General features: G+C 42.8%; 1 pseudogene; it reads left to right on the top strand.

Moving 5' to 3' along the window:
• Nucleotides 1-2,591: 2,591 nt before the first annotated feature.
• Nucleotides 2,592-4,022, top strand: LOC139557530 (rhodopsin-like; annotated as a pseudogene).
• Nucleotides 4,023-11,220: the final 7,198 nt, after the last annotated feature.

The raw sequence follows: 11,220 nt of genomic DNA, 5'->3' as shown, positions 1-11,220 counted from the left end.
TGCAAATGGTAGCCCAAGATTCATCAGACACGTCCTGTACAGCTCAGGGTCTGGGTCTGTAACTCCCTGACACAGGAGACAGTGCTAGAGTGAGAGAGCCTTGATTTGTTCATTCAGACAGACAGAGAGAGCGGGAAAAGTGTTTTTACTGTTCCTTTGATATTGTTCACCAGTCATCTATCAGTCACCCAGGCCTCCCCAAACACCAACAACTTACATCTTCTGTCATGTGAGAGAATGTGTGGGGTTCACTTCAAAGAGGAAGTTGAGTGTAGTTTAAGACCTTCTCAATCACTGGGTTACATTGAGAGAAATATGCCTTTGCTTTTCTGTTTTCCCAGAGTGTATCTAGACTGTAGAGTGTAAACAGGTATCAAGCGAAGTAATGTGTAGCCTCAGTGAACACTCACAACTCTCATGTCCTTTGGAAGCCCTCAGCATGGAGTGGCAGGAACATCTGAGGTGTAAAGTAATTTTTGTTAACATTGGAAATGTTAGACATTGTATATTATGCATGTAAATTAAAGATATGTATATTAAAGGACGAAAACCTGTGGCACCATATCGCTCACCGAAAGGTCTGCCCATGAATTTTTATCAACAGCAGAGGGCGCATCATCTCCATCTCTGAGCCGTGTCCCAAGGCTGTGAAATCATGCTGGATAAATAAGGCTTGTGTAGCTCTGCCGACCACAACATCAGCCTTGTCTCTTACCAGGCAGTAAAATAACTACTCCATATTATATTGATCTGTGTATCTATGGACACCACTCCTCCTGACAGAGACAGATGGGTCATTCCCTACCAATGGCCTTGAATGAGAATGGCCAAAGTTCAGCCAAACACTCTCCCACATTGTAAAGAACTACAGGGAAAACATTTGGTGTCCTCGTCTCATGTGACATATTGTTCAGTGGAGAGACATATTACAGTAATTCCATCAGCACAGCGCAAGTCCAGGCAAAATACTGGAATGGTGACGTCATGTGCAGGGTGGATGTGATTTCACATGTTGACCATAAGATGGCACCCTCTAACACCCACTTGAACATAAACAAAGATACACACAGGTTTCTTGGTTTTCATTCTGTATCATTTGGGGTACCAATGCAACCTGAACATTTCTGTCTTGCCATTGAAACACTTTAATATCTAATTGTTATTAAGTGGGCTTATTCTGAGTGTGAAAAGTCCATGACAAATGTAGTCTTTTCAAGCATGCCAGCTCAATCTTAATTATCTTGAATATAAAGGAATGGTATTTTTATTTGACACAATTAGGTAAATTGATTTCCTGTTAATCGTCCAACAAGCTCACACAGTCTCATGTCAGAATTAGACATTCATCCATGTTTCTCAAACGTCAAATGTCAGTGTTGAAGGTTTGGGATAGGCTTAAAACCAAAATCTCAAAAACAACTTTCATCCACAGGATTCAAACATGCAATCTTCTGCACCAGAGGCAGATGTTTACAGTCATCCGCCATCCCTGTCCACAACACCCTAGTCCACAACACCCTAGTCCACAACACCCTAGTCCACAACACCCTAGTCCACAACACCCTAGTCCACAACACCTTAGTCCACAACACCCTAGTCCACAACACCTTAGTCCACAACACCCTAGTCCACAACACCCTAGTCCACAACACCCTAGTCCACAACACCTTAGTACACAACACCCTAGTCCACAACACCCTAGTCCACAACACCTTAGTACACAACACCCTAGTCCACAACACCCTAGTCCACAACACCTTAGCAAAAACGAAACCTACTTGAAGGTAACAGCGCTCACTGTTGCCCCTAGTTGCTTTTTTCGACTTCATCTCCCGACGTCCTCAGACATGGATGGATGGTCTAATCCTGACTTGTATCACCGGTGACCGTGCTGTAATTGTCATGCTACAAAGACTGGCTGAGCTTTATTCCCTACCAGGAGAAATTAGGTGCATTGTACTGTAATTAAACACAATATTCAAACTCCCTATGGGGATTCTTAATTGATGTCGTTAACCCTGAATATGTGGACAACAGGTGCTATTTCATTTCTCAAAATATACCATCACAAAATAAAGATTTTAGCCAGTATCCTATTCTATTACAAACAAATGCTGTTCAACTGTTGACAATAAACATTGACAATTAAAAAAAACACAGTTGTGAAAAAAGTGAGTGGGATAAAGCAACATGCAGGCTTCTACTGTGTATTTGTTTGATTAACTCTCAGTAAATATTCCAAACCACACAGTAGAGATTAAGATCCACCACCCAGCTCCAGATTATGACTTGTCAATTTGGACTAATGATACTAATGATGATTGATAGGTAGCAACTCATAGCCATAATAATATCCCTAATGGCCATAATAATGTGAATAACCCGATGAGTAGCTAGTTCAGAGCACATTTGGATTAATGATGATGGACATTATTACCCTAATATCCTGATGAGTTGCTTGTGTCTGAATAGCAGCATTGGATTATTGATCAATTTATATATTTCTGCTGTCACATCAGTCCTGGCAATCAGGTGAGCTCCTTTATAAGGGTTACTCACATACATACACAGACTGTACACACACAGCAGCCATGGAAGGCACAGAGGGACCCAAATTCTACATCCCCATGTCCAACCCTTACAGGAGGCCTTCAGAGTACCCTCAGAGTCATATACCTGTATATAGAGAGCTGGGCCAATGCGGTTTCTTTCTGAACATTCCAAGAGCACCACTTTCCGTTGCTAAGTGATAATTGACGCTTCTGCTTTGTGCTGTTTATTTCTGACAGTTTTCAGAACACAACCATAGAATTAGGAATTAGAATACTAATTTAACTTAATAGGATATCTATGACCATAACACAGTACTGACTTGGATACAAATGATCCCAGTTCTAATCAATAAAAATGTCTTAAATTCACGGCTCAGTTTTGCTTATTTAGAGTGGATCATTTTGTATGGAATTCTATTGTTACATCACCTACATTTCGAGTAAAAAGGCACTAACATGGCGTCCGTTCTAAAACCTGGCCAAACTCTCAATATATGGCTCGGAGTACCCTCAGTACTAGCTGGCTGATCTCTGAGCCTACGCATGTATGTCCGCATACATCTTCTTCCTCATCATCTCCTGCCTCACCATCAACTTCCTCACATTCTAAGTCACCATCGAGCACAAGAAGCAGTGGACGGCCCTCACCTAAATCCTGCTCAACCTGAATGTGGCTGATCTCGTCACGGTGTTCGGCGGCTTCACCACCACACTCTACACCTCCATGAATGGCTACTTCGTCTTCGGCCTCACCAGCTATATCATTGAGGGCTTCTGTGCTACCCACAGTGGTCAGATAGCCCTCTGGTCCCTGGTGGTGCTGTGTATCGAAGGAGGTTGGTTGTCTGCAAAGCCTATTGTAAACTTGCGCTTCAGGGAGAGCCATGCCATATTGGTGGTGGCATTCACCTGGGTGATCGCTGCTGCTTGTTCCGTGCCCCCTCTGTTCAGCTGGTCACGTTACATTCCAGAGGGCATGCAATGCTCATGCAGTTTTGACTATTACACTCAGACCTCAGGGATCAATAAAGATTCCTATGTCATCAACATGTTCTTCTGCCACTTTACCATTCCCCTGGTCATCTCCTTCTGCTATGGCAACCTGTTCTGCTCCATCAAAGAGGCTGCTGAAACCACCCAGAGGGCTGAGAGGGAGGTCACCAACATGGTCATCATGATGGTCAACTTCTTCCTGTTGTGCAGGGTGCCCTACTCCAGTATTGCCGTGTACGCCTTCACCCATCAGGGACTCACCTTCGGACCCTTGTTCATGACAGTTCCGGCTTTTTTTGCCAAAAACTCATCCCTGTTCAACCCCCATATCTATATTTTGATGAACAAGCAGTTCTGCCACTGCATGATCACCAACCTGTTCTGCAAAAACCTCTTTGATGAGGAGGAGGAGCGTCCACCGCCACCTCCAAGACAGAAGCCTTCTCTGTGTCCTCCAGCTCAGTGTTTTCTGCATAAGATGGCTGCTGCGGCCCTTCTGTCTCCTCAGGTTATGGAAAAGTTTGACCTGCATAAGACACTTTATACATTTGAGTTAGTTTCAACGTATGTCTGTAGATGCACGTCTCAGTATACTGTAATTTCTGTGTTTACTTCACTGCCGTAAAAATTATTTCTTAGAAAACCAAATATTAGTTACAGTACAAGAAGCCAGTTGATACAACTTAACTTTTAAGTCAGAGGAGTAACTCATATTTTTTAGGATTTTTTATAAAGTCTTTACACTATAAGAAATCTTCAGTGCTTCAATTTAAAAGATTGGTGACCCCAGTCACTTGTATCTTAAAATGTAAAGGTTGATGTAGCTAACAATTGCAAGTCAGTGGTGTAAGTTATCTATTCAAGTTGAAACAACAACAATTTACAGTGTACTGAAGTGATCTTACAAGTTGAAAGAGTAGAACTGTTCATTAAAACATTTATAAAAATGGCCTATATTTTACAGAAACACGCACCTACTGAAATAACAGAACAAGGATCGTTGGCTTTCAGAGAACATGTTAACATCTACATTGTTTCTACCTGTTTTTGGTGGAAGTATGTACAGTGCCTTCAGAAAGTATACAGACCACTTGACTTTTCCAGATTTTTAGATTTTTTTGCGAATATATAAAATAAAATAAATGAAATATCACATTTACATAAGTATTCAGACCCTTTACAAAGTACTTTGTTGAAGCACCTTTGGCATCGATTACAGCCTCGAGTCTTCTTGGGTATGACGGTACAAGCTTGGTACACCAGTATTTGGGGAGATTCTCCCATTCTTCTCTGCAGATCCTCTCAAGCTCTGTCAGGTTGGATGGGGAGTGTTGCTGCACAGCTATTTTCAGGTCTCTCCAGAGATGTTCGATAGGGTTCAAGCCCGGGTTCTGAATGGGCCACTCAAGGACATTTAGAACATGTCCCGAAGCCACTCCTGCATTGTCTTGGCTGTGTGCTTAGGGCCGTTGTCCTGTTGGAAGGTGAACCTTCACCCCAGTCTGAGGTCCTGAGTGCTCTGGAGCAGGTTTTCATCAAGGATCTCTCTGTACTTTGCTCCGTTAATCTCTCCCTCGATGCTGACTAGTCTCCCAGTCCCTGCCGTTGAAAAACACCCCCACAGCATGATGCTGCCACTACCATGCTTCACCGTAGGGATGGTGCCAGGTTTTCTTCAGACGTGACACTTGGCATTCAGGTCTGGCCACTCTACCATAAAGGCCTGACTGGTGGAGTGCTGCAGAGTTCTCCAGAGGTGACACTTGGCATTCAGGCCAAAGAGTTCAATCTTGAATCTTGTTTCTCATGATCTGAGAGTCTTTAGGTGCCTTTTGGCAAACTCCAAGCGGGCTGTCATGTGCCTTTTCCTGAGGAATGGCTTCCGTCTGGTCACTCTACCATAAAGGTCTGATTGGTGGAGTGCTGCAGAGATGGTTGTCATTCTGGAAGGTTCTCCCATCTCCACAGAGGAACTCTTGAACTCTGTCAGTGACCATCGGGATCTAGGTCACCTCACTGACCTTGGCCCTTCTCCCCTGATTGCTCAGTTTGACCAGCTGACAATTCCTTCAACATCATGGCTTGGTTTTTTGCTCTGACATGCACTGTCAACTGTGGGAGCTTATGTAGAAAGGTGTGTGCCTTTCCAAATCATGTCCAATCAATTCAATTTACCACTGATGGCCTCCAATCAAGTTGTAGAAATATCTCAAGGATGATCAATGGAAACAGGATGGACCTGAGCTCAATTTCAAAGATTTCTAAAAACCTGTTTTCGCTTTGTCATTATAGGATATTGTGTGTAGATTGCTGAGGAAAAAAAGGTATTTCATCCATTTTAGAATAAGGTTGAAACATAACAAAATGTGGAAAAAGTATGGGGTCTGTCCATCACTCATTTATGATATGTTATGAATTACAAAACGAATTTGCAAAACGTATGATATGTTACGAATTTTAGCTAGGTGGCTAACATTAGCAAGCTGGCTTGTGTTGCTAGAAGTGTTATACAAATCAAATGTTATTTGTCACATGCGCCGAATACAACCTTACAGTGAAATACTTACTTACAAGCCCTTAAAACCTCTCAGGGATCCCCTATGGCTAGAATCCCATTAACAGGATCGATTTGACAACATCCGGTAAATTGCAGGGCGCGAAATTCAAAAACACTAACTTCATAATATTAAACACTCATGACGATACAAGTGTCTTACATCATTTGAAAGATACATTTCTTGTTAATCCAACCGCTTTATCAGATTTCAAAAAGGCTTTACGGCAAAAGCATACCATACGATTATCTGAGGACAGCGCCCCGCATACAAAAGCATGAAAACCATTTCCCAACCAAACAGATGCATAACGAAAGTCAGAAATAGTGATGAAATAAATCGCTTACCTTTGAAGATCTTCCACTTTTTGCAATCCCAAAGGTCTCTGTTACACAATGAATGGTCATTTTGTTCGATAAAATCCTTCTTTAAGTCCCAAAAATGTCTGTTTAATTGGCAAGTTTGATTCAGAAATACACCGGTTCCAACTCGCCCAACATGCCTACAAAGGATATAATAAGTTACCTATAAACTTGGTCCAAACATTTCAAACACTGTTTCTAATCCAACCTCAGGTACCCTAAAATGTAAATAATCGATAAAATTTAAGACGGAATAAACTGTTTCCAATACCGGAGAAAAACAACGAGGAGCGCGCTCGTGTTCACGCGCACCAAAAGACTAGAGTCCACCTGAGTGACAGTTACAAAGAATACGAATACTTCTTCATTTTCAACAAAAAAACATCTAACAATTTCTAAAGACTGTTGACATCTAGTGGAAGCCATAGGAACTGCAATCTGGGTCCTAATAAATCAGGTTTCCCATAGAAAAGCATTGGAAAATTCAATGACCTCAACAACAACAAATTCCCTGGATGGATTGTCTTCGGGGTTTTGCCTACCAAATCAGTTGTGTTATACTCACAGACATTATTTTAACAGTTTTAGAAACTTTGGAGTGTTTTCTATCCAATACTACCACGCATATGCATATCCTAGCTTCTGGGCCTGAGTAACAGGCAGTTAACTTTGGGCACCTCAGTCATCCAAACTTCCGAATACTGCCCCCTAGCCTTAAGAAGTTTAACCAACAATGCAGTTAAGAAAAATCAGTGTTAAGTCATTTTTTTTCATAAAAATACAAATAATTCAAGACCAGCAGTAAAATAACAGAGTTGGTTAGTCGAGGTAATTGAGGTAATATGTACATGTAGGTAGAGTTAAAGTGACTATGCATAGATAATAACAGAGAGTAGCAGCAGCGTAAAAGAGGGGGTGGAGGGGACAATGCAAATAGTCTGGGCAGCCATTTGATTAGCTGTTCAGGAGTCTTATGGCTTTGGGGTAGAAGCTGTTAAGAAGCCTTTTGGACCTAGACTTGGCGCTCCGGTAATGCAGAGAGAACAGACTATGACTAGGGTGGCTGGAGTCTAACAATTTTGGGCCTTTCTCTGACACCGCCTGGTATAGAGGTCCTGGATGGCAGGAAGCTTGACCCCAGTGATGTACTGGGCCGTATGCACTATCATCTGCAGTGCGTAGCGGTCGGAGGCCAAGCAGTTGCCGTACATGGCAGTGACGCAATCAGTCAGGATGCTCTCGATGATGCAGCCGTAGAACCTTTTGAGGATCTGAGGACCCATGACAAATCTTTTCAGTATCCTGAGGGGGAATAGGCTTTGTCGTGCCCTCTTCACGACTGTCTTGGTGTGTTTGGACCATTCTAGTTTGTTGTTGATGTGGACACCAAGGAACTTGAAACTCTCGACCTGCTCCACTACAGCCCTGTCGATGTTAATGGGGGCCTTTTCGGCCCGCCTTTTCCTGTAATCCACGATCATCTCCTTTGACTTGCTCCCATTAAGGGAGAGGTTGTTGTCTTGACACCACACTACCAGTTCACTGACCTCCTCCCTGTAGGCCATCTCATTGTTGTAGGTGATCAGGCCTACCACTGTTGTGTTGTCGGCAAACTTAATGATGGTGTTGGAGTCGTGTTTGGCCACGCAGTCGTGGGTGAGCAGGGAATACAGTAGGGGACTAAATAAGGGCGGCAGGTAGCCTAGTGGTTAGAGCGTTGGACTTGTAATCGAAGGTTACAAGATTGAATCCCCGGGCTGACAAGGTAAAAATCTGTCATTCTGACCTTGAACAAGGCAGTTAACCCACTGTTCCTAGGCCATCATTGAAAATAAGAATTTGTTCGTAACTGACTTGCCTAGTTAAATAAAGGCTAATAAAATACACACCCCTGAGGGGCCTCAGTGTGGCAGATGTTTTGTTACCTACTCTTACCACCTGGGGGCGGCCCATCAGGAAGTCCAGGATCCAGTTGCAGAGGGAGGTGTTTAGTCCCAGAGTCCTTAGCTTAGTGATGAGCTTTATGGGCACTATGGTGTTGAACGCTGAGCTGTAGTCAATGTCCAGCATTCTCACATAGGTGTTCCTTTTGTCCAGGTGGGAAAGGGCAGTGTGGAGTGCAATTGCGTCATGCGAATTGGAGTGGGTCTACGGGAGGATGCTGTTAATGTGAGACATGACCAGCCTTTCAAAGCACTTCATGGCTACCGACGTGAGTGCCACGGTGCGGTAATCATTTAGGCAGGTTACCTTCGCTTCCTTGGGCACAGGGACTATGCCTATTGGTATTACAGACTCGGTCAGGGAGAGGTTGAAAATGTCAGTGAAGACACTTGACTGTTGGTCTGCGCATGCTTTGAGTACACGTCCTGGTAATCCGTCTGTCCCAGCGGCTTTGTGAATTGACCTGTTTAAAGGTTTTGTTCACATCAGCTACCAAGAGCGTTATCACACAGTCATCCAGAACAGCTGATGCTCTCGTGCATGCTTCAGTGTTGTTTGCCTCGAAGCGAGCATAAAAGGCATTTAGCTCGTCTGGTAGGCTCACGTCACTGGGCAGCTCGCATCTGGGTTTCCCTTTGTAGTCCGTAATAGTTTTCAAGCCCTGCCACATATGATGAGTGTCAGAGCCGGTGTAGTAGGATTCACTCTTAATCCAGTATTGACGCTTTGCTTGTTTGATGGTTCGTCTGAGGGCATAACAGGATTTCTTATAAGTGTCCTGATTAGTCTCTCGCTCCTTGAAAGCGGCAGCTTTAGCCTTTAGCTTGATGAAGTTGTGGCATGTAATCCATGTCTTTTGGTTGGGATATGTCACTCTTGGGATGACATCGTCGATGCACCCATTGATGAAGCCGATGACTGAGGTGGTATACTCCTCAATGCCATTGGATGAATCCCGGAAGATATTCCAGTCTGTGCTAGCAAAACAGTCTTGTAGTGTAGCATCCGCATCATCTGACCACTTCCATATTGAGCGAGTCACTGGTACTTCCTGCTTTAGTTTTTGCTTGTAAGCAGAAATCAGGAGGATAGAATTATGGTCAGATTTGCCAAATGGAGGGCAGGGGAGAGCTTTGTATGCATCTCTGTGTGTGGAGTAAGGGTGGTCTAGGATTTTTTTGTCTCTGGTTACACGTGACACGCTGGTAAAAATTTGGTAAAACTGATTTAAGTTTGCCTGCATTAAAGTCCCTGGCGACTAGGAGCGCCGCTTCTGGGTGAGCATTTTCTTCTTTGCTTATGGCCTTATAGAGTTGGTTGAGAGCAGTCTTAGTGCCAGCTTCGGTCTGTGGTGGTAAATAGACTGCTATGAATAATATAGATGAGAACTCTCTTGGTAGATAGTGTGGTCTATAGTATATCATAAGGTACTCTACCTCAGGCGAGCAATACCTTGAGACTTATTTAATATTAGACATCGCGCACCAGCTGTTATTGACAAATAGACACACACGTCCACCCCTCCTCGTCTTACCAGAGGTAGTGTCTCTGTTCTACCGGTGCATGGAAAATCCCGCTGGCTCTATATTGTCCGCATGTTCGTTCAGCCACGTCTCGGTGAAACATAAGATGTTACATTTTTTAATGTCCCGTTGGTAGGATCATCTTAATTGCAGGTCATTAATTTTATTTTCCAATGATTGCATGTTAGCAAGAACGGATGACAGTGGGAGTTTACTCGCTCGCCTACGGATTCTCAGAAGGGTGCCCGATTTGCGGCCCCTTTTCCTGCGTCTTTTCTTCACACAAAAGGCGGGGATCTGGTCTTGTTCCAGTGAAAGCAGGATATCCTTCTCGTCGGACTCGTTAAAGGAAAAACTTTCTTCCAGTTCGTGGAGAGAAATCGCTGTTCTAATGTCCAGAAGTTATTTTAGGTCATAAGAGATGGTAGCAACAACATTATGTACACAATAAGTAAAAAAAATAACTTACACAAAAAAACAAACCAAATAGCACTATTGGTTGGGAGAATGTAAAACGTCAGCCATATTCATCATATATATTATGGCACCTACAGAAAATATTAAAAAAACAACCATCAAAGTCATACTTTCTTTTAGGAGAAAAATATTCTTAAAAGAAACTGGCATGTTCCTAAAATGTATTATAGTTAAAACAGACCCAGACCCATAGTTATAAACAAGGAAAAGAATAATACTGGAAATTATTTGCAATTCAGACAATATTTTAAGGCTTATTATCCAAGCACGTCTCAAATTGTCTGGCTTCATTATGAGACAACTTTATTGATCAGGCCATGACCAGATATTTAATCTGGTATGTCTAACAATTTCTTTGTCAATCTGTCCGGTCAGAAGCTGACAGCTGATAGAAGAGGTTTTCCTCTAATAAACCTGAGTGGCCTCCACAGGTCACCTGACTGACTGGCCTCTGTCTGCATCTACCATCTGCCGTTCTGTCTGTCTGTGGTCTGGGAAGAAGAGTACATGACCTTGGTGTCCCCATCCATTGGCTCCTGTCATCGTCTTGACTGAGGACACAGCTTTCTTCCTCTCTCATTTGAAGAATAAAGGGAAAAGGACCACACTGGTTTATAAACAGACAGATCCAAGTAAACCATACTTTACTTTGTTTGAAATATTATACTATATTATTAATCTACCATTCTGGCCTATCTTCAATATTTTATCTTATGAATCTCATGAGGTAGTAAGACAGACTCACGTCAAAATTGTTCACATTCCGACACTGATCAATTACAATACAAAAATACCAAAATAGGGACACTGAAGA

The sequence above is a fragment of the Salvelinus alpinus genome, chromosome 2 (genome assembly GCF_045679555.1).
Source record: "Salvelinus alpinus chromosome 2, SLU_Salpinus.1, whole genome shotgun sequence".
NCBI lineage: Eukaryota > Metazoa > Chordata > Actinopteri > Salmoniformes > Salmonidae > Salvelinus > Salvelinus alpinus.
Note: the sequence above shows the minus strand (reverse complement) of the source record. Positions and strands in the feature narration are given on the sequence as shown.